Source organism: Porites lutea, chromosome 5 (genome assembly GCF_958299795.1).
Source record: "Porites lutea chromosome 5, jaPorLute2.1, whole genome shotgun sequence".
In the NCBI taxonomy this organism is placed as follows: domain Eukaryota; kingdom Metazoa; phylum Cnidaria; class Anthozoa; order Scleractinia; family Poritidae; genus Porites; species Porites lutea.
In genome coordinates this window covers 33,314,338-33,339,846 of record NC_133205.1, presented here as the reverse complement: position 1 = coordinate 33,339,846, position 25,509 = coordinate 33,314,338, and the positions used below count along the sequence as shown (strand labels likewise).

Below are 25,509 nucleotides of genomic sequence, written 5' to 3'. Positions count from 1 at the left end.
TCTAGAATCTAAAACATTTTATACAGAAAGAAACATCTAAAACCTAAAAACTAGAAAAAGAAAAAACATAATTTGCACATCATAATTAAAACTATTTACAATTGTATCAATCAATATTCATATAAATCCTTAATCTGAAAATGAAGAAATGATCGTCGCAGTGAACGCAATTTATGCAGCTGGGTAAAGAAGCCTGAAAAATATTCAGGACCTCAACGGGGTTTGAACCCGTGACCTCGCGATACCGGAAACATATGAACCCACAATTGACGTTAGATGCCCTTTTACCATGTCCGCGCTTTAGATATTTGTTGTCCTAATGTCTGACCACAAAAACCGGAGTCGAAGAGTCAATGATGCCAGAAAAGTTCTGGCTATTTGCACAAAAGGGAATAAAGCTTGAGAACCTCCCCTCAATTGAACATGTATTATTTCATCACACCAAGAGAGTTGCCTACAAAGATGGACATTGTTGGGGAAAGTGCTTCGAATGGGGATGATCAAGATCCGAGTCAGGAGATGCGTGGAAGCCTCTAAGGTCCACCTTACCTTGAACATCAAAAGGTATACCAGGAGCTGTGTAAGCCGAACGAGGTTGTAAAGGACGTTGAAAATGTTTTTAAAGCGGGAATTTCCTGCACTACGCGTTGCAAATTTTGTGGAGAATGCGAGACTGAGAGGATTAAGCTCGTTGTCTTTACAAGAATAAGGATCTAGTTCAATAACATAAAATGGCTGTCTTGGATGCGACTAAAATAACAGTTGTGATTTAAATAAAAAAAAAGTGAGAATATGACTCAAAATGCCACTAAAATCCTTTACAACCAAATTGCGTTATAAATAGAGTAACGGTTACCAGGAGATTAAATAGCCCAAAACAGCGCCTTATATTATGTAGTTTATTTCCGCAGGGTGATGTACTGATAATTTACGAAACACGCGCTTACTACAGCAGGACGAAAAACCGTCCCCCACCCCACCACTACTGCCATGGAGATGAAGGATGAGTTCAGAGTAGAGAGGAGAAACTAATCGCTAAATGATTTGCAATCATGCCAGAATTCAGGAAAGATCATTGTATTTTCCCTCCCAAGAGAATCTTATAAAAAGATGCCTACAGAGACACTCCCACCCCTCCGCCTTACCTGTGTTCAAACCTCCCAGCCCCCCCCCCCCCCCCCCATGCCACTTAGAAAGTTAGATTAGTTAGACCTAGTTAAACTTTCTTAGCACACCACGCCTTTTTGTTATGGTGAGATCGACTTAATTTACAGCATTCTTTTCAATAGTAGCCAACTCGAAAGTCTAGCTCGTTTGGCTGCTGCGCACTTTTTTTCTTTTTGATGTTTAATTCAATGTATAGTTAGCTCAGTTTTTACTTCTTTTTTTTTTCGTATTGTTGTTGTATTGTAATTGAATAAGTGTGAATAAATGAATTTGAACTTGAACTTGAACTTATCTATGCATTATATCTTCGATAAAACTCTTAGGACGAGACTGTATTCCCGACAGTTTATCGATCGTTTTCGTCGTCAAATAGCTGCAACATCACTACTATCAGTAATAATAATACGGGTGATAATGATACTACTAATAATAATAATAATAATAATAATAATAATAATAATAATAATAATAATGATAATGATGATAATAATACGAAGAACAATAATAACGAATAATGATATTGGTGATAGCGGTAATGATTATGATAATGATAATAGCAATGATAATTTAAACAAGGAGCTTACTTCACAAAGTGATATATTGTGAGGCAGATTGAGATTCTCTATATTAAGGCCGATTTTCTAAAAGTCCTAATAACTTAAGGGTCCAATATATATATATATATACAGGGTGTCCCAAAAGTTCATTCCTCTACTTTATAAGTCTGTATTTCAGTACGATTGGACTTGGTAAGTAAATCATTTCAACAAAAGTTGTTTCTTTCAATATAATTCACTATTTTCATACTTTTTGTACTATCTTTTGACTCGAATGACTTCGATTTGTGTACTTCTGGGCCAAAGGTGCGAGTGCGTGGTATATTTTCCAGCCACATATTTTTTGTATTTCATAACCCGAATTGTTCGAACTCCTTCCTCGTTTTTTGTGAATTCACGCATGATAAACCCCCTTAACGCAAAAACGTTCAGCTGCATGAGAGCATAAGCCTGTATACTTCGATTTACTGGCTTATCTGTTGTAGAAATTGCTAAAAAGCCGGAAAAATCCGAATGTTGGGTGGTAGAATGATCATGGAAAAATAAAGGTCTTGAAGGCAAGAAACTAAGGGAACGACCAAACGCCCTGAATAAAGCAGCTAAAATAGTTTTCAAGAAGGCAAGATACAAAATAGGAGACTCGACAAGGAGGCTCAGTCTCACATAGTTAGCAAGCCAAATAAAAGGGTCATGGAAAGCTGTTTAAAATGTTTAAAATTAGAGGCACCTGAGATGGCAAAAAACCCTCTGCTTAGTAGGGCAATTAACGCCCAGCTCGTTTTAAAGTTGTAAAGAAGTACAAAAGCCTTGCTGTGGAAGGGGGCCGGGATGATTATCTTTTTTAGATGAATACCCAAAATAATTTTTTTTTAGCTGCCTAAACTAAACAAATTTTGTTTGGGGGTTGAACTGGATCCTGCACACCAGGTGATAAAAAAGCTCAAAATGGATCCAAACGCAGTATCCCACTTCATGCCACAACGGCTACAGAATGTGATACAGAAACAAAAAGGGCATGCGAGTCACTGAAATTCTGAATACATGTACTTAATAGAGAAGTTAACATCTTCTAGAAATTTCATGTAAAAATAAAGTTTTGATCAAAAGTTATAGTGTATTAAATTAGAGGAACGAACTTTTGGGACACCCTGTATGTATATAAAACAAAGCCCAAAGAAACTAATGGATGGGTTATAGCTAATTTAATAAACCAGTCCATTTTGATTTGTTAACAGATGGTTTCATCATGTTATCCGTAAAACGAATGAACCTCTGTCTTAAATGTAAACAACAACAGTTTTCTGGGCTATTTAATTATCGGAACTTTCGAGAAACGGGTCCCTGGTTCTTGCGTGCTGTAATATTAATTTACGTAACCACGTAAATGAATACGTAGGCTGAATAAAGATAAAGTTAGTCCGTAGTATTATGTTTCCTAGTTATAATTCATGTTACGTGATCAACTTTAACTTGCCGAAGCTTTTTTTCACTCACATCTTAATAAAATACGTGATACTATAAATTGATTTTTTTTTTGAGGTTAAAAGTGAACAATATCAAATAAGAGTCTTTAATTAAGTTGGTTCAGCCGAAGAATAAAGGCAAAATGAAATGAAAATACCATGCAACTGTTCCGTTCAATTTTTTAGTTGCTTTGTAAAGCATAGGAAACTTGAAGGCTTATCGGATTATCATTAGCAATTCCTGTTTCTTTTCCTTGTCGAGGCCGGGTTAATGGTAGTAACTGGTGGTATATATAACCTAACGGTAAGTAGAAAACATTTTAAGAAATGAGTTCTTAACAGGACAATTGAATTCTTTTCTTTCTTTTTTTATCTCTAAACAGTTTTATTATTATTATTATTATTATTATTATCATTATTATTATTATTATCTCGAAGTATAAAACTTTTTTTGGAAGGCTGCCCACATTATGAGTAGTATGGGGCGCATAACGTAACCTACACTTCTTGAGAAGCTATACTTAGAAGTAAAAAGGTCGGTGCGAAACCTAATACAATCCTAATATACATAATGATATGAATCTCTCTACTTAAAAGCCAATTTAGAATATAATTAAATTCTTATACTCCATAAAACCTACACAAAGACATGATGATATAATTGTCTCTACCAGAAGCCTATTTAGAAAATTATACAGTTTTTATGCTCTCATTATCTCTTATATACCTAAACGAGGCCATCATAATGTGGTTATCTCTACTAAAAGCCTATTTAGAATAATATCATACTCTAATATTCTATAATTATAAACTCTAAGTGAAAACATCAGTGAACTTGTGTTTCTGGATTTCTACAGAAAAAAGAAAAAACTAAAATCTGGTGTCCTTAACGCCCTAACTAAGTATTTATCTTAAATGTTCTGGCAATGTTCAAAGTGTTTCAGATGAGCGACTTCTGCATCCGCTCAAGTACGCTCCGTGCTCTCGCTCCTAGTACCGACTTATCTAGGTGTTTTAGAGTAACCACCCAGTACATCAATTATTACCTTGTACTGTTTAACCCTGTAACCATTGTATCTCTCAGTAATAAACGGACCGGCAAAGAGAGGCCATGCCACATGCCCTTCCACAAACTCATTCCTCCTTTTACCCTCACCGCTCTAGAACAAATCAGTATCCAATATGAAGAATAGTTTCTAAAATTAATGCATTATATTTGGCACGTCTGAATCAAATGTCGAATCTCAGTCGAGTCTTCACGGTGGGCATATGTGACATCCAAAACGCTCACCTTCTTTAGTTTAACGCAATAGGCAAGTTTTGTATTCCTCGACGGCCCTAGGACGAGCATGATTACGAAGCTAATGCGGGTCAACTTCTTTGCAAAAACAAAAACAAACATAGCTAACTTGCCGCTGAGTCGCAGGAAAACGATAGAAATTTTAAAAAAGTAAGATTTCAAAGCTTAAACTTTACCAATAAGCCAGAGGGATATCTGTTGCAAACAAGAAAATTGTGGGATCGAAAAGCTGATTGTGGCTGGCAGCGAGGTCTGGAACCGAGTTTACATGATCGCCCCAGTTAAGAAATTCGGCCGAGTGCGGAGACTGAGTACAAATTTTCCTTGAAAACAAATATGGCGGAGAATGCAGACATGGAAGGATGATGAGTTTTTGCTTGGTTTTAAGTTTTCCCGCTTACAAATATCAAGAGAAGGTTTCTATGGTCAAGATAAAAAGGAACTTTGGTGAAGCAAACTAAAACGACTATTAAATCTCGCAGGTCTTGGCGACATATGGTCAGCGAAAACTAACACTCCCGCAATCATGAACTATATACGACAGAGACTCTTAGACATTGAACAGCAAACATGGATTAGCGAAATACACAATGATGAACGAAAGGACCCGCATCAAAAAAACAAACTAAGAACTTTTAGGAAATTTAAACTTACCCATGACTACGAAAATTACCTCACAAATGTAAGAAACATCAATCATAGAGTAGCAATCACAAAGCTAAGATTAAGCAACCACAAACTAGCAATTGAAACTGGACGATACGTTAAACCCTATCAACCACCAGACCAAAGAATCTGTCCATTATGTAAAACTGGATTAGAAGAAGAGGAGCACTTTTTGATGAATTGCATAGCCTATAGGGATCCTAGGAGAGAGCTGTTCAATACGATAAAAAAGGAAACTAATCTTATTCTATACTCTATGACTCCAAGCTTTGCCCGTTTACAACGTTGATAAGTATGAAGCAAGGAGAGAAAACGCAAAAAATTGTGGCTAAATACGTATATGATCGCTTCCGCGAAAGAGATAGACGCGTCAAATATAACCTTGTTTAATAGTTATATAAATTTTACAAATGTACACCTCTGTAATTATTGCACGAAAATCTTTATTATCGTTGTAAACACATGTGTCTGTAGGCGCTCTGTTGATAATAAAGCACTTATCCTATCCTATCCTATGGACTTTTTTAATGGACCTTTTGGACATCAGGAGGCGTGATTTATGAAAAGTTCATGGGTGACTTCACTTATCGTGATTCGGATCTCGGCAAGTTCAGTTATTTTTAAGCTTCGTGAATTTTCGAGTGTCCATCCTGCTCCATTTCTTATATTTTTCCACTTACAGTGGTATTAAGACTCTCTTCCTTATCTTAAACACAAACTACGAGCACAATATATTGCTATGAGTCTTGCAACAGTCATATGTGAATGTTCATTAAACCACTGATTTTCTATGTCGCTGTTCGTATGTTTGTTTGTGTACACCGGGAGGCACAACAAATATTTATGGGCGTAAATACAGAATACAGGGCCAATTTAGTAAAAAACAGGGTAAATGTTCCAATCACTTGCTTCACATATACTGGGTCTGTCAGTATAAGCTATTTTTAATGTCAAAAGACTGCAGGGAGGGGTTTACTAAACCTTCAAAACCTTCACTGGAATGTCATTGGAGTGATAATCAATAAATTTCCAACAGCAATACCGTGTTTAGTAGTTTTGTATTACAGATAGTGACTTCGGTTTCAAGTATTTCCTTGAAATTGTTGATACAAAAATTACCCATTAGTTATGAATTATAATACTTGAATGATTATAGTGGATAAATGTAAGAACAAGAGGCTAATTCAGTTGCTAATAAGAGTGAGTACATCAGGAAAGGGTATGCATTGAGAAAATCCCTCAAAGGACGGAAGTACAAGAAACAGAACAAAGAAAAGTGAATGTTTTGCAAAGTTTATAAAGAGAATCAGAACAGCCTTGAAAAATATGCAACTTAAGTTTATTGTTTGTGTAAGTTATGACTCTGATTTACAACTAAATTATACAAGGTAAAATTGATTTTTTATCAACCATCAAAAGATGTTCTTGTCGGGCTTGAGCCCTATCCTCTCAGCGATACTACCCTTGGCTTATTTGGCCTAGATGGGTATGTGCTGCTAATTTAGCGTGGTGACCATTTCATCCTTTATAGTTTTGAACAAGATGTCTGTTTGAGTTGTAAAGGTTCAAGAAGAAGTGGTCTATAGAGTACAGTCTATTGGTACCACCATCGCCCCCCCCCCCCCCCCCCAAGTTTCGCCATGTTTCTAAGTTTAAAAGCTACCTTAATTCTGTATGCTAAAGGAAATGAATCAGGATTATAAAATAATGTCTCTTGGCTTAAAAAGGGCACGGAAATGCGCAATGTGTCCTACTACCCATACTCTCTTTCAGTGTAAGCCCAGGGAGGTGATAGCACATTTTAATTCCCTTTTACCTCTAATTGTAACAGCAAAGTCAGTAAAGGCTTATGGTCTCTGAAAAATATTTTGGCCAGCCTCAACACAAGTTTCTAACTGTTGTTGTTGACTGCAACTAATATTATCTTAATAATCATTTTCCTTTTTTTTTTTCGAAGGCATCCTATGGTGTTTTCAATATCCACTAGTACAAGGCAATTTTTAAGTTGAGAGGGTTTACTTTGATTTCATTAACAGTAAACTACATTTTTACACAGACACAAACTAACCTGGCAGGTTGATGTCCAAAGGTATAAAACATTACATGCAACTATATGGCAAAAACTGACCACAGTGACCAAAGGAAAGTCAAAAATAGAAATGTCATCATTTTTTAAATTTTATAAAATTCCCTTTGAAGCATATTTAGCCAGATGTAGTCCTTGTCAAAACATGCAAACTTGTCAGCACATTTATTTTCATTTATTTTCTCCCCCTTTCTTTGCAACAAAACAAAACACAATTGAATGAGGACACAAACTGAAGGCAGTGTATAGTAGTAACTGCTGTCATGAAAAGATAATTCCAAACACACAAAATAATTACCCTTTCATTTGCCTATATTCATTTCTTAGAAACTACGGTAAATTTTAAATTAAATCACACGAAGATAAGAACTTAAGCATATCAAGAGTGAATGATCTCTTGGCAAAATTTATTTAGCTTCTATTAAATAACAAAATACATGAGCTACGAGATTTGACCATTATGCCACTCAATCATCCAACGCAACTCTGCCAGGATAAGTTCTCAATCAAGGATGAAGAATTAAGAATCTCAATCATCATTTCTTTTCGTCTTAAAGGTGTACTAAAACCGTAAACAACTCTGACAACTCTTCTATTTGACCACGGCCACCACGCTTTTTTTTAATGTCACGAAGGATTAATTTTCGGCCTTTCACTTGAAAATATAAACTCTCCTACATACGCATTGGAGGGTTGGCCCTTTTTCTAGTCTTGTGGGTCTTCTAAACAGAAACACAGCTTGAAAGCCTGTAGTGAGATAAAAGGTCGGGCATCGAGGAACATGTACATGTACAAAGACTGCTCACTGGTCTCGTTCTTAGCGTAGTAAACCGCATGTAATGACAAACGCAAGACCAGAAGAAAGGAAAACGTATGCTCCACATCACTGTGGAAAAAAATCGGTTACAGCAAAGAAAGCAATGACCAACAGGACCAAAAGCGAATTCACTTCACACTGTCGAATCGCGGCGAAGACGAATTTCTTCATGTTGTTCTCAGCCCGTTTCGCGCATGCTCGCTACAGTTCTCGAATGATTGACAGATTTCTTAACTGGGGCGATCATGGAAAGCTGAAAAGCGGCAAGATCAAGTGAGTAAACTCATTTTTGAAAATGATGTCATCCGAAATCGGATTTCCAATGACTTTGACAAGCGGTGCATTTGTCGACAAAAAGCGCAATAAACAAACCAGCCATGAACCACAGAACAATCTTGATAGCAGCTGTATTTCATTTTGTATATCAAGTAGAAAAAGACAGTTAAAAACATCACAAGATGACACAAAACTCTGTCAGCTTCAGCTATCAGTAAGCAAGTTTCCAGACGCTGCATAAATTTTCCGCATGAACTCACCTGTCAAATTTTGACCAATCAGAACATAAAAATTGGACGTAGAGCGTGATCAACGCGTGACAGTGAGAAAAGTCAAAAGCGATTGCCTTCCCTGCATGTAAACGCAGGTTGAATCTTCGAGTCCGAGGTCAGTTCCAAATCAAAATTTTAAAAGTGCGGCTCATGAACACGACTTATTTCATATGCATTTTGAAAAAATTGAACTTGAGCCTGTGATCATTTGAAAAGCAGCAACTTTTTAAAAGTGCGGCTCCTGAACACGACTTATTTTATATACATTTTTTAAAAAAATTGAACTTGAGCCTGCGATCATTTGAAAAGTAGCAACTTGTCAGCGGATAAATTCAAGAAACACTCCAACCCAGTGGGTCGATACCAGGGCCCGCGATACGATCAGTCGTTACTGGTAGGCAGACACGCTATTTTGACAGCTGTCAATTAATCACAACATGGGTGTACAATATCAGGTTGCAGGCTCCCATACTAGCCAGAAAGTGTGAGATTAAACATTGGTATGCCTCTGGTGCGGACGGACGGGAGGTTGGGTGGTCGGGATACGGTCACGTGATTACCGAATTTTCTAGGATGGATAGATTTTCTGAGCTATGGGGCTTTGAATTGAGCCAGTGATCAAATAAAATATCAGCGGAAAACTTTAAAGACTACTTGACCTCAATGGATAGAAAAATGAGCCCGCGATACAGTCAGGTGACGATGGTCAGCGTATACTCTAGTTTGACAGCTGTCAATTAACCTTCATTAGAATGGCGAATATTCGAATTAACAGACTACGAGTGTGAGTAAGACATATCCGTCCGGTTTGTAGTGGAAAATGGCAGATCATGTACCTGGTCTGCACATGTCCCATTTTGACAGCTGTCAATTGACCTTAATTTGGCTTGCCAATGTAACTTAAAACGACTGTCAGCCGACTGACAGCCCTGCCCGGCATAGTTTCGTTTTTATGTTGAACTGGTAAGTGTGACATATTATGTCAGCTTATACGTAGGGACAAAACGACTGGTCTTTCATCTGAGCCCGCGAGATGGTCATGTGATAATTGTCAGCGGATGTCTGATTTTGACAGCTGTCAATCTAATCGTTCTCATACGGATGGCTTACAAAACTGAAATATCTATTGCGACATTTGACATCGGCTTCCATGAAGTGTGTGCACGGACGGGCGGGCGGGCATACGCTCTTCATAACCAAATTTCTCGGATGGATAGTTTACCAAATTTTGTTACCCATGGTGCTCCGCTGCGCGCGCTTCGCGCGCGCGAGAGCTCCGCTATTACCTTGTTTAAAGATTTTGAGACTTTCTTCGCATTTTTATCGGAACTCACTCAACGACCACTACTTCGGTCAATATCTGGTTAGGCTCGTTTTTTTTCTTGGTGATGACGAACGGATTTTCCTTTTCCTGTTTGAAACAGTAATTTCTCAAGCCTGCAAGTACGTATTGAGACCTCCAAAACGTTTAACGTTTCAAATTGTCCTTTTTTTTTGGCAACTCAGCCGCAGTTCTCTCAAGTTTGTTTGTCTTCTTTGGTGACAAGTGACCCGCATTAGCCTCGCCTTCGCGCAAAAACAAGGACTCGTCCTAAGCTGCTAAGTGATTACGAAACTCGCTTACCGTATTTACTCGAATAAGCGCCGCGGTCCTTATTTATTTAATCGTGTCGCCGGTGCGGCGCTTATTTAACCCTCGGACGTACACGCAAATTCATACATCACCGTGGTTCAACGGGGGGTGGGGGGGGAGGGGAGATGGATGGAACCCCTCCCCCCGGGGTTTTTGATATGTTGCAGTATTTCGAAACGATTTTGCTTTTAGTGGAAAGCATTTGATCTTCTTAACAAGATGAGGTGTATTTTATGGGCGGTGGCGCTGCTGGAGGCCTGTGACGTCACCAACAATAGTCGCCATTCTGGCAGCCATCTTGGATTTTACCAAGAATTAGAAATTAGGTTAAAACAGCGAGAAATAGTACGTTTTTATGCTTAACATGAAAAATGACACATAAATAAGCACTTTGCATGATTTTGCCCACAAGATTTACTTTTATTGTTGAAAGGAGTTTAAAAAACGTGTATTTTCACCCAGAAATGGCTTGACCACCTGCTACTTATGACGTCATATCTCGTAACCATAGCAGCTGTTTATCACTGAACGTTCGTCAAAATGTGCGCCAGGGATAAACGAATAGCTACGGAAAACGTCAGGTGCTGATGTTTTATCCCCTAGGAAAAAACTGGAAAAAACCTTACGGGGGTTGGTATACACCTCCCTCCTCCCGCCCTTGTACGTCCGAGAGATTAAAGGCTCATACCACAAAGACAAAACGTTTTGATCGTACAATTTAATTTAGGTTGGGCTTGTCGTACTGGTGAAGTTTACAGCCTTCACGCAACGCAACGCTTCACGAACGCGAAGATTTTGAAGAGATAACTGAATGAAATAGCGTCGAGATATACTCAAGTTGAACTGAAAAACATCACTATTGATGAAATTTAATTCCCATTGCTGGCTTAGAACCGCATTGCATTGATTACGGTGTATTTTCATCACCTTAAGGAAATACTAGCATACTGCGGCGCTTATTAACTTTTCCACTTCATGTTCGGCGCTTAATCGAGGGCGGCGCTTATTCGAGTAAATACTGTATTCACTTGAAATTTTGTAACAATATAAATCTCACAAAATTACGGGAAATTCAAATTTCAAAACGCTATATCTTATGAGTGGACGGGCATATTTCAAAAATGTTTTCACTTTTGAAATCCTTGTGGTGAATTCTTTCAGAATCATTATCCTATAATACTAAAAATAAAATTTGGCAGGAACTTTGTGACATCATTTTCTCGCCAAAAATGCAAAAATCTGAAAGACAGAAAAGATACGTTTTTTGGAATGGGGAGTTCCATGTTGTTGCAAACTTTCAAGTGAATACGCTCTTCTCACTTATGGTAATATGCCCGTCTAACCTCGTTTACGGGTAAAAATTCTTTTTAAATTCAAATACGAAAACGTCGTCTGATTAGCAGTTCAAAGGACGTTTTACTCAAAAAACGAGGTTAGACGGGCATATTACCATACGTGAGAAGAGCGTATTGCGGCAAAACTAACAAAGATGAATACAGGTGAGCATTTTTGATGTCACATGTGCCCACCGCTCTTTGACTGTTTCAGTGTCAGATTAGGGGAAAATCAAATTCAATTTGGCGAGTGCAGTGTAAGCTTAACAGAACAAATAGGAATCGTGCTAACATCATGATCATGCAATAAAAAAGGCTGAATGACGAGTATATTATGGTCAGTACGTTTATGGTGGCTTTAGACCTTTCACTAATAAAATAGTCAAAATTTGACATTGATTCGTCGTTGCAGTTAACTCTCAATGCAAATTAAATTCAGCACATGTGAAATTCGAGGTACAACTGTGGCTTTAACCATCGCTGTGAAGCGCGATCTACCACATTAAAATGATACGAATTACAATATAATTATTATTAATATTAACAAATGCTAACTAGTCAGTCCAACGAAAACGCGAGGCTGACGAGGCAGCAGCATTGTAGTGCCGATATACGAGGTATTGTACAGGCTAAAAAAAAAATCACGACTGACGAGTAAGGTAAGATATCAAAACGGTAACACAAGAACTAATTAGAGCCAGCGTCTTTGTGTATGACGTCACCATATCATTGATGTTGTAGTGGTATAGTTACTTATCTGTTCATCCAGGCGTTCGTTATTAGTTCTTTTGACATTCCCGCTGAGCATTTTACGAGTTTCATATGTTTTTTTGCTATTTTTCAATTGTGCCCAGTTTAGTAGATTGGAGTTTATATTTGAGCCAGCGCGTTCTAAGCGAGCGAATTCAGAAGTGAACCAGTGTGTTGTTATCGGGGAGCGTGCCAGTTATCGAGAGTCAGATAAATCTATTCAAAATAAAGACGCAAATCTGAGATCAAATTCGTACATTAAACCGGCTTGGTGCCACAGTTTAGACTCGTGCTCGGGCTTTACTGCTCATATCTGAACCAGGGCGTTAAAAAAAAAGAAACAAATCAAAAACAAAACAAAAAACAACAACAACAACCACAAAACAAGAGACGAAATCTTGAAAGTCCATATATGGTTAGGAATTTTCTGTTGTTTGTAATTTTAGTTACTTGCAAATAGTTGGTATACTATTTATTGTATAAGATTCCAAATAAATAAAAAATGTATTTATGTATGTATGGGTGTATGTATGTATGTAGGTAGGTATGTATGTATGTATGTATGTATGTATGTATGTATGTATGTATGTATGTATGTATGTATGTATGTATGTATGTATGTGTGTGTGTGTGTGTGTGTGTGTGTGTATGTATGTATGTATGTATGTATGTATGTGTGTGTGTGTGTGTGTGTGTGTGTGTGTGTGTGTGTGTGTGTATGTATGTATGTATGTATGTATGTATGTGTGTGTATGTGTGTGTGTGTGTGTGTGTGTGTGTATGTATGTATGTATGTATGTATGTATGTATGCATGTAAATAGTCAAACTCCGTTAATACGGACACTGAGGGGGCCATAGAAAGTGCCCGTATTAATAAAGTGGATGTCGGGGTTTCGCTCTAATGCAGAGTGGGCCATTTACTAAACACTTTTACATAATATAGTTTATTTCCACTATCAGGCTATCTTCAAGCGATGTTTAACCTGTATTGTAGTAAAAAAAAAACAACAACAACAACACTGTGAACTGCTACGTAACATGCATTTGAATATCTAGTCTGAAATGACAACAATTAGTCGAGTATAGTACAGATATTATAGACAGGCTGTACCAGACTATAGAAAAAAAGGGACCGGTCGGTGTCCACGCTCCGAGTGTCCACTTAAAATTGCTAGATTACTGCAGTGGAGGTTACGGAATTTTTATAAACCAATATGTCCACCGTAGTTGAAAATATAGTGGTTTCCATCAGTACTAATTTTTAGCTAAATGTCTTTACGTAGGTAGACTTCTGGAAAGTGTCCATATTTTGACAATCTGCGAGAGTTTTTAGTGGCCACGACCTAGTATTCAAGCGCCTGGAAAACCTGCTCGATCCGGACATCTAGGCCTTGCGGGCGTGGCTACGACCTAGTCAGCTCCTACGCGGGGTTCCTTGTCTTATTGCGGGCGTTATATACCATCCATACTTTAAGGACAGCTACAGATACGCGGCATTTGTCAACTATCTGTCTGCGTCCCTCACGTCCATGGAAGGAGAGTACCCCGGTTGCGGTTTCTTGTTATACGGGGATTTCAATCGCCTAAATATTCCCCGCTAGACTACCCAATTCCAGCTGAAACAACTGGTAGACAAGCCCACGGGGGGGGGGGGGGGGGGGGGGACCAAATTTTGGACTTAGCGATCACAAACCTTCCCCAACTCTACGACGCGAACTCAGTGCAAACCGGTCTGTCCTACCATAAGGTCGTTCTTGTGGGCCCCAAAGGTAACAAAACCTAGAAATCTTTTACTAAACTGATGCTGAGAACAATAATTGTATTTAGTTAAAAGTCGCCCTTTACAGTGGTAGCCTCCTTAATGGAAATGTGCTTCTTTCTGTTTGTTTTTGTTTTTTTGCTTGCTGTTTGTTTGTTTGTTTGATTGTTTTTTTGGGGGGTTCTGAGAGCCAGATCGAAAGAATAGGTTAGGTAGCGTTGAAAAACAAGACCCGCCTCTCCCTCCTCCCAACAAATACCTTATTGAGTCGCCAAAAACCCAATAGAAATAGTAAACAAACTGCTGGTAAATGATAAACACGATCACTTTGCGGATAAAATTTAGCCACTTTGAATTAAGGTCAAGTAATGTATCGTTTGTGTCTGAAGCCGCCCTTTATATATTTCCATCTTCCTCCCACCCCCCGAACAAAATACAACCCCCCCACCCCACACATACATTATTATTATTATTATTATTATTATTATTATTATTATTATTAATATTATTATTTTTGTTTTTTTGTTTTTTAGCAGTTGAAAGAAACTTTTGAATTTTAGAGGTTGACAGTTTTTTTTTATTGAAATGAAGTGTTTTTTAATTCGAAAAAATTTTTCTTAGTTTTAATTAACTTTTTTTTAAGCTAAATTGAGTTCTTTTTAAATCGACAGAAATTGTAAATAGTGTTTTTGAATGAATAGTTTTTTCTTTTTTTTAAGCGAAGTAATTGTAAATAGGATTTTAAAAGTTTTTTAATAAAATTGTCTATTACTTTTTATAATAATAATAGTAATAATAATAATAATAATGATAATAATAATAATAATAAAGATAATGATATTAATATTATTATTATTATTATTATCATTATTATCATTATTATTATTATTATTATTATTATCATTATTATCATTATTATCATTATTATCATTATTATTATTATTATCATTATTATTATTATTATTATTATTATTATCATCATCATCATCATATTAAGCCTTTTTGTTTTTCAGTTACGCTCTTGCGTACGCGGGGGTACAGGTAGCTTTAAAAGTTTAAACTTTTAAGTGGAAACTAAAAATGCTCCTAAGAACATACTCGCAGGTGCAAAGCTGTGTTATGAATCATTCTGTTGAGAACAAACAACCTGACAGCTGCTGTGTTACGAGATACGTAAACGAAAATATGCACGGAGAGGATTTTGAGTGTGTTTCATGCATATCCTTAAATTACATATTCTTAGGGTGTTACAAATTATATGTATCTTCCAAAATTTTCAATTTCAAGCCGGGAAAAAAATGGGTGAAGCAGTTTAGAAGACCCTATATGAAATAAATTAAAACGTCTATATGTCAATTCCATTTCTGTGAATCGAATTTTTTTTTAAGGACTTGCCACTTGCATTGTAGTGTCATTTAAGAAGGTGTCGGTAGTTTGATATTCAAAAGAAATTAGTAGTATGTGGAAGATTTTAAATTAGATTGAACAAGAAATGTAAAAATTGGCAATATGAGATAATATTCATAATAAATTATTCTTTCCAAATTCTAAATTCAGTTTGAAAAAGATTTGCATGAACACACAAGAAAACCAAGTATTTTGCTAGCGTAGTCCCCTAAGCGTTTTCAGCGCGGTCAATCCTGGACTCTACCGTGAGCTGTGACGGTTCAAGAGAGAACGACTAGGGACTTGGCTGGTATTTTGCATGTTTATGAGAATTAAGCACAATTTTTAAAAATAAAATTTAGAATAGAGAAAGGAGTCATAGGCAGAGTTATATGGCGGCGTGTAAAGGCGGGTAATTGTTGACAGTTCATTAGCCATCTGGTAACCGTCAACAGTGGACTGAAATATAAACCGGTGAAATTCATGCTGTCAGATAAATGTCGTGGTTTCACCGATTAAACAATGGAAAAGCCTAAACAGATAAATATTTACTCGTTCAACTTGGGAGCCGACGCGACAACGGGTTTAAATTAAATTGTCAAGCAATGCGACACATGTTTTTGGTCATTTATTACTAAATATATATTGCAACTTTGCATCAACGATGCTTCGTTAAGTTTAATAAAAACAGTCGATTTGTTTGATTATGAAGCTAGTAAACATTTGTCCGGACATGGCATGTTCTGCCTGGTGGGAAAGGCGGGTAAACGTACAGTGTTTCTTTTTTGCATATTAATAAATGTTTGAAAATAACCAGGTGGCACCAGTAGCAACTTAGCAACAAAGAGCTGCGCATTGACGATTTTAATAGTATGTGAAGCCAGTTAGGCTGATGTCGAAAAAAAAAAAGCCATGTCGGCTTCTGCAATCTACCGTATCACATTCGTTGTATGCTTGATTTTCCGCAGAGAATTCCCACTATGCCATGGCGATAAAGATCTAAACGATTACGGACGTGAAAAGAAAACTATACAGCAGTGCTTTGGGACTTGTTTTCATTTTTCCGTGTCAGATGTTACCAATACCAAGGTGAGAAACCAATTTTCTCTTAGGAAGGAAATAATCGAAAACTGGACACGTAGTCAAACGTTCAAAACGAGAAACGCGCTCAAATTATGTTTATAAAGTTAAAGCATTAGAAAAAGCCCATCATGTTTGTCATAAAAGTATAGGGACTAACAAGCAATACTGAACTACTCTGGCTTTTAATGCCACCTTTAACAATTCAGAGAATTTTCTTTTTCTTCTTCAGCACTAAGTAAATAAATAATAAATAAATAAATAGATAAATGATCTATATTTCTATAAATCGACAAAGGAAGAAAGCAAGCAGGAAAGAAATATGCATGTAATCGCGTGAGTACGAGGCCAATTAAAGATAGATTTTACGAATATCTTAAAAGTTTTCAAAAAACTGCCCGAAATTTCGCACAAAAGAAATAACATTCTCATACTGTACAAAGTTTAGAACAGGAAAAGCTTTTACATATTAACGGTAGCCATAAGATACAGAACATAAAATGCGAAATTCATTCGTTTCATTTTCTTTAAAAATGAAAGTAAAAGCAACTTAGAGTAATTTATCTTTGTTTGGCCTAGTTGTAGTTAGTATCCTAGCGCGTAAAAAATTCTGCGTCAATGAAACACCTGAAACCAATTGACTAAATAAGCATTTAGAACTTCTGGATCGAATCCAATATCCTCTTTCTTACTGTAAAAATTGTAAGTATTGAGACGGATTAGATGGTCTCAGAAGACGCTTTAGTGTTTCTGGCAAAGCGGTACAAAGAAAAACAAAGGGCCAGTTATTTAAACTGAGTTTAGCTTGTGTTTAACAATACCGCGTTCTAAGCTATTTTCAGTTTGCCCAACACTTTTTTGTCAACAGCGTTTACCGTGAACAGTTTGATGAAAGCATATAAGGCGTAGGCTAGATGAGCATTAGCCTTCTTAAAATAACTCACTAAGAAAGAGGTTTGGAGGTGAAAAGATTTCCTAAACCGTGGTCTAAGTTCATATATTTCGTTTAAATAACCGTCCCAAAGATTCTAACTAATGGTTTCTGTGAAAAATATTCATAATTTTATAAAGGAACGTACAGTAGAAATAGCTGTAGAGCCCGATTTTTGTTCTAATCTTTGCTAGTAACATAAAAGGGAAGCCTTTATGTCTATAGATAGATGGTATCGGCCAAGTTCTGCTCTACAGGCTGTGTTTTCAGTTCTGTGTACCACGAAACATTCAATATTTGTTTGCAAAATTTAATGTGAACTTGTTCAATTGTACTTTTATCAAAATGTGTCTTTTTGACAGTAGTTCTATTCCCCATATTTCACAACTGTAAGGTAGTATAGGCTTTACAAGGGCATGAAGTATCAATGTTAGAGATCGAGTAATCATTTAATCGTGGAGACAATAATAGTAGCCTTTTTGCTAAGAATTTAAGAGCGGCTGTCTGTAAATATCGAGAATTTTCCGTCAAAACTAGAATTTCGAAATTCTTCATATTCATGCAGTCAGAAAAAACCCTTTGGTGAAATTTTCGAAAATCACAATTAAAGTTTCCAAAGAATTTTCTTTTTTGGGGAAAACCTGCAACAAGTGAAATGCTCCCCCACACCATATAGTCGCCGGTCCAAAACCGATATAAGTAAGACATCCCAGTTAGAGTACTATTTGGTAAAAATATTGCAAGATAATGCACTTTTTACTCGGCTAAGAACCGCCGGGAGATTCCTATCTTCAACGCTTTCATAAAGAATGAAAATTTGGGAAACTTTGAGTAGTACGAGATCATGACTGGTGCGTCTAGATCTATTTTGGTTATACGACTCATAGTTTCAGTTACTAATAAATTGTACTAGTGGCAGAGTTCATGTGAATTTATACCTTGATTTTAGTAGGGCCCACCCCAAAAAGTGATTGACTTGCTGCAAGAAGGAAAATTCGGGTTATGAAGGAATAATATTCGCTGTAGGGAAGTGAAAGTTAATAGCTAACCAAAATTAGTAGTTAACTGAGAATGGGCCGAAAAATAGTAGTTAACTGATATTTGGCCGAAAAAATAGTTGTAAACTGAGAATTGGGTACCCCCATTAGAACCCTCTTCTGAATATTGAATGAGTGCAATTTGTCTTGAAAAATTGTGAAATACTGCATTTTGTCGGAGGTCTGTATGATAAAAACAGCGTCTCAAAGTACTGTTTCACCTCAGGTGTGATGCATAAAAAGTATGAAATGTTGGTTTACACGCACCAAGATTTGTTGGCAAGATTTTGCCAAGTAAAATTGTGGAACGCAAAAACTGATTTTTTGTTTTCCAAGAATTGGTTTTCCAGGCCTAATCTACTGTGATCAACAGCCATTTTGGCTCTTAAATGTGATTGAAGGTGATTGCTATTTTTTGGGTGTATTATACGGCTATCAACTCGATGTAAGATACTAATTTTTTCACTCTAAAATCACTTAGCCTTAGCTTTCCCTGAAAAGTCACATAAGTGCCCTTAAGTTAACTGATTTGTGGATTACAAGTTTATTGATTGATTTAGTTAAATTATAAATTTATTTATGGGAGTTTCGCTTTTAGCCCTATATGGCTAAATCTATATTATAATATTATTAAAAAACTCTTTACGAAGAGTGCAGGATCAGCCTCTGAATGGTTCCTTTCTACCATTTATTTCTTACTTGTCAGTATATTCCCCACCGTAGAGCGCACAAAAAAGGCCGCGACTCCCACCCTGGGACTCTTCATCAAACACAAATTAAATATGCTTTTTCAAATAAACCGGAATACCCGCACTTTTCCATAAAAAGAACCGGCGACATTGCTTCACGCGGCCAGAAATATTTCACACACGAAAAATAAAAATAATGAAAAGTTGGTTTTATTTGCCCACCCTCACCTTACCCCCAGCCCCCGGACCCGAAGCTCTAGACCTTTCCCGTAGGCTGTCCCGGGGACGGATGGTAGCAGATGAAAAAGGAACAAGGTTCTCAGGGTTTTGGTCATTCGGGTAAACCGTTTCGATACCCAAGTGTTTGTCTGTGTGTCGGTGGAACAAGTATTTTGTAGCTAGTGCCGCGTAGAGAGCCAAATAAAAAACTACTATATCATCTTATCGAAGGTCAAAAAGCTACAACGGACTGTTGCAAAGGGGTACTATGCCAGAGGGTACTAACTCTAGATAGGTGTCCTTTTAAGGCACCAAACTTAGCTGGATAAATGTCGACCCCTGAGAGAAACTTAATTTTTACGACTATAAATCAGCCCATATTGTTGCGTAGATCAAGGACCCACGCTGAAACGAAACACCTGGAGCGAGGGTGAAAAGGAGATTTGCGATGCCCTGTGGCTGCTGTGAGCGTGTGAAGCCCACGCGCGCGCGAAAATCATACGAGGGCATGAAAAGGACAGACTGTTTTACAGTCTCGGAACTTTTGTTACACACTTATAGCAAATTCAAGCTTCATAGCGAGTAAATTTGAAAACATCAGGTTTGCTTACATGCACTTTGCATATCTATCACTGTTCAACTCAATTTGTTTGGGCAATGAGTCTAAGCGATGCCTGTTGTTGAAAGTGTTCAGTAGCGCAAACTAACTTCTATAAATCAAAAACATTGCCAGCTTTTTTGTACGGTATCAGGCCTGTATTTTATACACTTTTTCCATAGACCAGTGTTCGTGTGGCAAACGTTTATTCCTGTGTCTTCTTACCGCGTTGTATTCGTAGTTTTTGTCGTAGTGGTGCTTGCTAATAATGTGCAGTTTAGTTTCGCCGTCTTACCAGCCATTTTTGTTTCGTACATTTGTTTTTAGTTTGTCGTTTTTTGCGTCCCTCTTTCCTTGACAACCTTCATTTCCAAACGCCGTGGAAAATTTTTAGCGTTTATTTCACCGTTAGCAAATTAGATCGGCCGACTGAAATAACAATTGGATCATAGATTTCCTAAGTGATCGTTCCCAGAGAATCAAACTCTCAGAGGGATGTTACTCCGAGTGGGGATCAGTCCCATCCGAGGTACCCCAGGGGACGAAACTAGGCCCGTGGTTGTTTTTGGTGCTCATCAACGATCTAGAAATCAATAATGCAGGCAATATCTGGAAGCATGTTGATGATACTACTACATCCGAGATCGTTGTGAAAGGAGCCAGTAGCAATTCCCAATTGATTGCAGATACTATCGTGCAGTGGTCTTTTGAGAATAGAGTAAAACTAAACAGTGAAAAATGTAAAGAGCTTAGGATTTCATTTGCAAAGAACAAACCACAACTCGCGCCTATAGTAGTAAATAATCAAGAGCTAGAATGTGTTGAAAGCGCCAAATTACTAGGTGTTACGATCTCCAACAACCTTACATGGAATATGCACATTGATCAAATCATAAAGAAAGCTTCTAAACGTATGTATCTCCTAATACAATTGAAAAGGGCCAATGTCGCAAGGCAAGAATTGATTCTTTTTTATACATCTTGTATAAGGTCAGTCATGACCAACGCATCGCCTGTGTTTTTCTACACCCTGCCATTGTATTTAAAGAAAGATCTAGAGAATGTATAAGAGAAACGGGCACTATTAATCATTTGCCCGGGACTGGCCTATAGAAAGGACTTAGAGTTTCAAATATTATGTCTATCAATGACTACATCGCTAGCTTATGTAAAAAGACCTTCCTCTCGATTGCTAATGACCCAGCCCATCGCCTACATAACATGCTTCAATCGTCAGGGCCGTCGTGTTATAATCTTCGGTGCAAAAGGCGTTTTGCGATTCCCAAATGTAAGACCGAGCGTTTCAAAAATAGTTTTTTAGTAAGATCATGTATTGATAACGAATTTTAGCGCTCGGTGAGTTTTGTAAATGAGATCGATGACGTTGTATATATTTTAACAGTTTTAAGCTTTTTTATATTTGTAGGATGTTATTATTATTTTACGACTTTATCATTCCCATTTTATTATACTCACTATTGTAAGATTCTGTTATATTATATTATATATTATATTGTAAATACACAATTCAGCTTAGTAGCTGCAAGCTTTTTACAAATAAACTATCTATCTATCTATCTATCTATCTATCTATCTATCTATCTATCTATCTATCTATCTATCTATCTATCTATCTGTTAATTGTTTTAAGGAACCCTTGCTGATAAACCTTCATTTTAAGCATTGCTGGGTAATTTCCCTCTGTTTCTCCCGCTCCATACCCTTTTAAAACTCCCATCACCCACCCTTTCCTCTCCCATCTCCCAAACCCCTCCCAGTACTGCCACCCCCTATTCTCCCAAGCTCCCGCCCCCTGTATACCCCCACTAAAATCTTCGTTCATTTTCGCTCCGCTTGTACCGTAAAGCCCTTTATAATAAGTTCTTGCTTAGTGTTGTTACATTTGAAAGTCCTCTTAACGTTTTTGTACGTTCTTAAATATCATTATTAAGCGACTACTTAACTGGCCCTTCTTCTTGTTCAGGCAAAAATGCGTTTAACCGGAAAATCTTTATGGCGTTAACCGGCTAGTAATTTCCACCTCTGTTTCAAAAAAGATTTGAATCGAGAACAAAGAAATCCAGTTGTTCCATTGTTAATGTTAAGTAACAGTGACTTGCCTAATTATAACTTGTGGGGAGTTAAGAGCACATTTTAAATGATTCTGGAACCAGTTTAATAATCCATGGAGTTTTAACTCCACTGAGTTAAATATAATACAACAACTGTGAATATAGGTACCAAGGTGGATGACTCTGACTTTACTAAACTTATGAACCGTGGACTGTGATAAAAAGCTATGAATATACATGCACATATGTCGCGAAAAAAAAAATAATAAGAGGGGATGAAAACATATATATATGGAAAAAAAAAATGCCCAGCCTCCCCTCTCCCTCCGCCTCTCCAAATAAAATGCTCCTTTCGTAATAAAGTAACCTAAGATCAGACTTTTTGTATTGATTGCCCTGATTTTTTTTTCAATCAGTCAACGAAATCAAAAGAAATATACCTCACAGATGCAAAGATTGACTAGCATTTGACAGTACAGCACCTGATCTTTCAATCAGCTCGTTTAGGAAATTCATATTATGTACCTTTTCCAATTCAATGTCGTCTGAATCTTAGTCCGTTTTCTTTCTAGCAATTTCTATATATAAAATACATCCCACGACTCAAAAAATTTATATCAAGTAAATTGAGTTTCAAAAATATATATATATATATTTTGAGAAAAGAAACGGTCTTTTGACCTTTCAGAGTTGGTAATTGTCAAGTCATACTAGAGCAATAAAAGACTCACTGAATCAGTCTCCCGATTTTGAAAGTAAAATGGTTTTCCTGATCACCACGAAAAAAAGTGAATTCAAGACAATTTGGTGGAGTTTGTGTCATCCCCGGTTGCGTGACGGGGTTCAACATTTTATGCAAAAGCATGGAAAATGAATTGCGCGCGTTTACTTCTCTCAGCGGGTTACTTTTAAATCTCCCAGGCTGGATTTTTTTTATATGTTGTACTACTACAGCAGGGTTTCTATGAGGCATAATAATTCTTCTAAAATTCCATGTACCAAGCCGTGATTTTTCCCTTCAAAGTCTCGCAAATTTTTATTGTTTGTGAAAGTACTGAAGATAGGAATATTCGGGCGATTTTTAGCCGATTAAAAAATGCATTATCTTGCAATATTTTTACCAAATAGTATTGTTACTGGGACGCCTTACTTACCTGCCAAAGATGAACTTGTTTCCTCGAACCGCTTTTCTTTCCGAAGGCTTTGAAAAAGGTATAATTTAAAGGCTTTGGGCCAGCGACTATTGGCGTGGGGCAGCATTTCACTTTTTGCTGGTTTTCTCGAAAAAGAAAATCCTTTGGAAAATCTGATGCTGATTTTCGAAAATTGTTTCACAAAAAGGTTTTTTTTTTAATCAATATGAACAATTTCGAAATTTCAGTTTTGACGGCGAATTCTCGATATTTTCAGACAGCCGCTCTTAAATTCCTTTCGCAGGCGTAACCACCAGATGAAAGGCTTGCTAACCGTGCTGTGTTTCTTTTCTGTATATTAATAAATGTTTGAAAATAACCAGGAGGCACCAGTCGCAACTTCTGAGTGACAGAGTGCTGCGCATTGATGATTTTAATATATAGATTTAGCCAGGGCTAAAAGCGAAGCTCCTATTAACTCGAATTTATAATTCAAATCAAACAATAAACTTGTATTCCACAAATCAGTTAACTTTAGAGCACATTCATGTGACTTTTGAGGGAAAGACTTCGTGATTTTCGAGAAAAATAATTTGCAAACAGTCCAAGCTAAGAGTGAACTTCATCTTACATCGAGTTGATAGCCTTTATATGTACACCCAAAAAATAGCAATCATCTTCGATCACATTTAAGAGCCATAATGGCTCTTGATCACAGTAGATTAGGCCTGGAAAACACCTGCGCCGTTTTCATCATACAGACCTCGGACAGAATGCAGTGTTTCACAATTTTGCAATACAAATTGCACTCATTCAATATTCAGGACGATCAAAGCACGTGTGGGCTTTTAGCGAAATCGTCAAAAAAATTTCCTAAATCACCTATACGGCTAGCCAGTTCTCACTTTTGACAAGTCGACTGTTTAAATTAAGATTAATATAGTTATACGCTTCAACACAATAAAGAATTTATTATAAAGATCTGTAATCTTCAAAAGCGTTTGATACGCGCGGCATTTTGACTACTCTTGCAAGCAATGTTCATGAGCGACTGAAAACAAACGGCACAGCGATTAAAATTGCAAAAGGGACTACTTACAATCAATAAAGAAAGGGAAAATAATTCGGTGAAACATATACAGAGACAACAATTTTCATTCACGAAGACAAGTATTACACATGTAAAGTGTCTCTGAAAATCCTTGTTTACGTTTTAAGCCGGCTTCCCGGTGTTTGCTTTTTTCAAAGACGAACTCGCGGCAAGAAAATCGCTCAAAGCTTTCTTTTACAGCCAGAATTGTAACCAAATATTCTTTGGAACGTTTTCTTTCTATTTGCGGTGAGAAAATGTCTAAAGGCTTTTTAAAGTTCCATAAGCTGATAATCAAACCTGATACTCGGTCACTCTCGGTCAGATCATTGTCTCAAATCTTACAAACGTGCATAAACCAAATAGCCGCGTAAACTACGCTCGACTTCATTAAATTAGATATAAAAAACAAACAAATACAATAATTACTCAGGCTTACCTTTTGAGATGCACTGAAAACTATCAAGTAAGGCCAGAACCGCTTCAGACTTTTCAACCGTCTTACGCATCAAGCAAGGTGAAAAACGAAAACGATGCCATCCGAATCGGATTTCCGACTTTGCCAAAGCGACGTATTTCTCAACCAAAAACCCAATAAACAAACTAGCCATGAATAACAGAAGACTCTTGATAGCAGCTGAATTTCACTTTGTACATTTAGTGGAAAAAGACAGTTAAAAACATCACAAAGTTGACACAAAACTCTGTCAGCTTCAGCTGTCAAAGTAAACAAGTTTCAAGATGCTGCATAAATTTTCCGCGTGACCTCACCTGTCAAATTTTGACCAATCAGAGTATAAAAATTGGACGTAGAGCGTGACCAACGCGTGACCTTGGTGGGAAAAGTCAAAAGCAACTAGCATGTCCTCCCTGCCTATAAAAACTGGCTTAATTCTTAGCTTCCGAGGTCAGTTTGAAATCAAAATTTTAATTGTGCGGCACATATAAAACACAACATAATTCATATGAATTGAAAAATTAAACTTGAGCCTGCAATCATTTGAAAACTAGTAACTTGTCAGCGGATAACTTTAAAAAGATACTCGACCTCGATGGGTCGACACCTGAGCCCGCGATATGATCAGGTGATACTGGTCAGCGGATACCCTGTTTTGACAGCTGTCAATTGATCACAAGATTGATGTGCAATATGTCTGCAATATCAGTCTTCCTGTGCTCCCAAACTAGAAAGT

General features: G+C 37.1%; 1 protein-coding gene across 1 annotated transcript in view; it reads left to right on the top strand.

The window, feature by feature from the left end:
* The first annotated feature begins 16,408 nt into the window (after positions 1-16,408).
* LOC140938257 (uncharacterized) overlaps positions 16,409-25,509 on the top strand; it is a 24,692-nt gene continuing 15,591 nt past the window's right edge. Inside the window, exon 1 of the mRNA XM_073387763.1 lies at positions 16,409-16,556. The gene's annotated coding sequence lies outside the window, so the exon portion shown is untranslated. The remainder of the gene's footprint in view (positions 16,557-25,509) is intronic.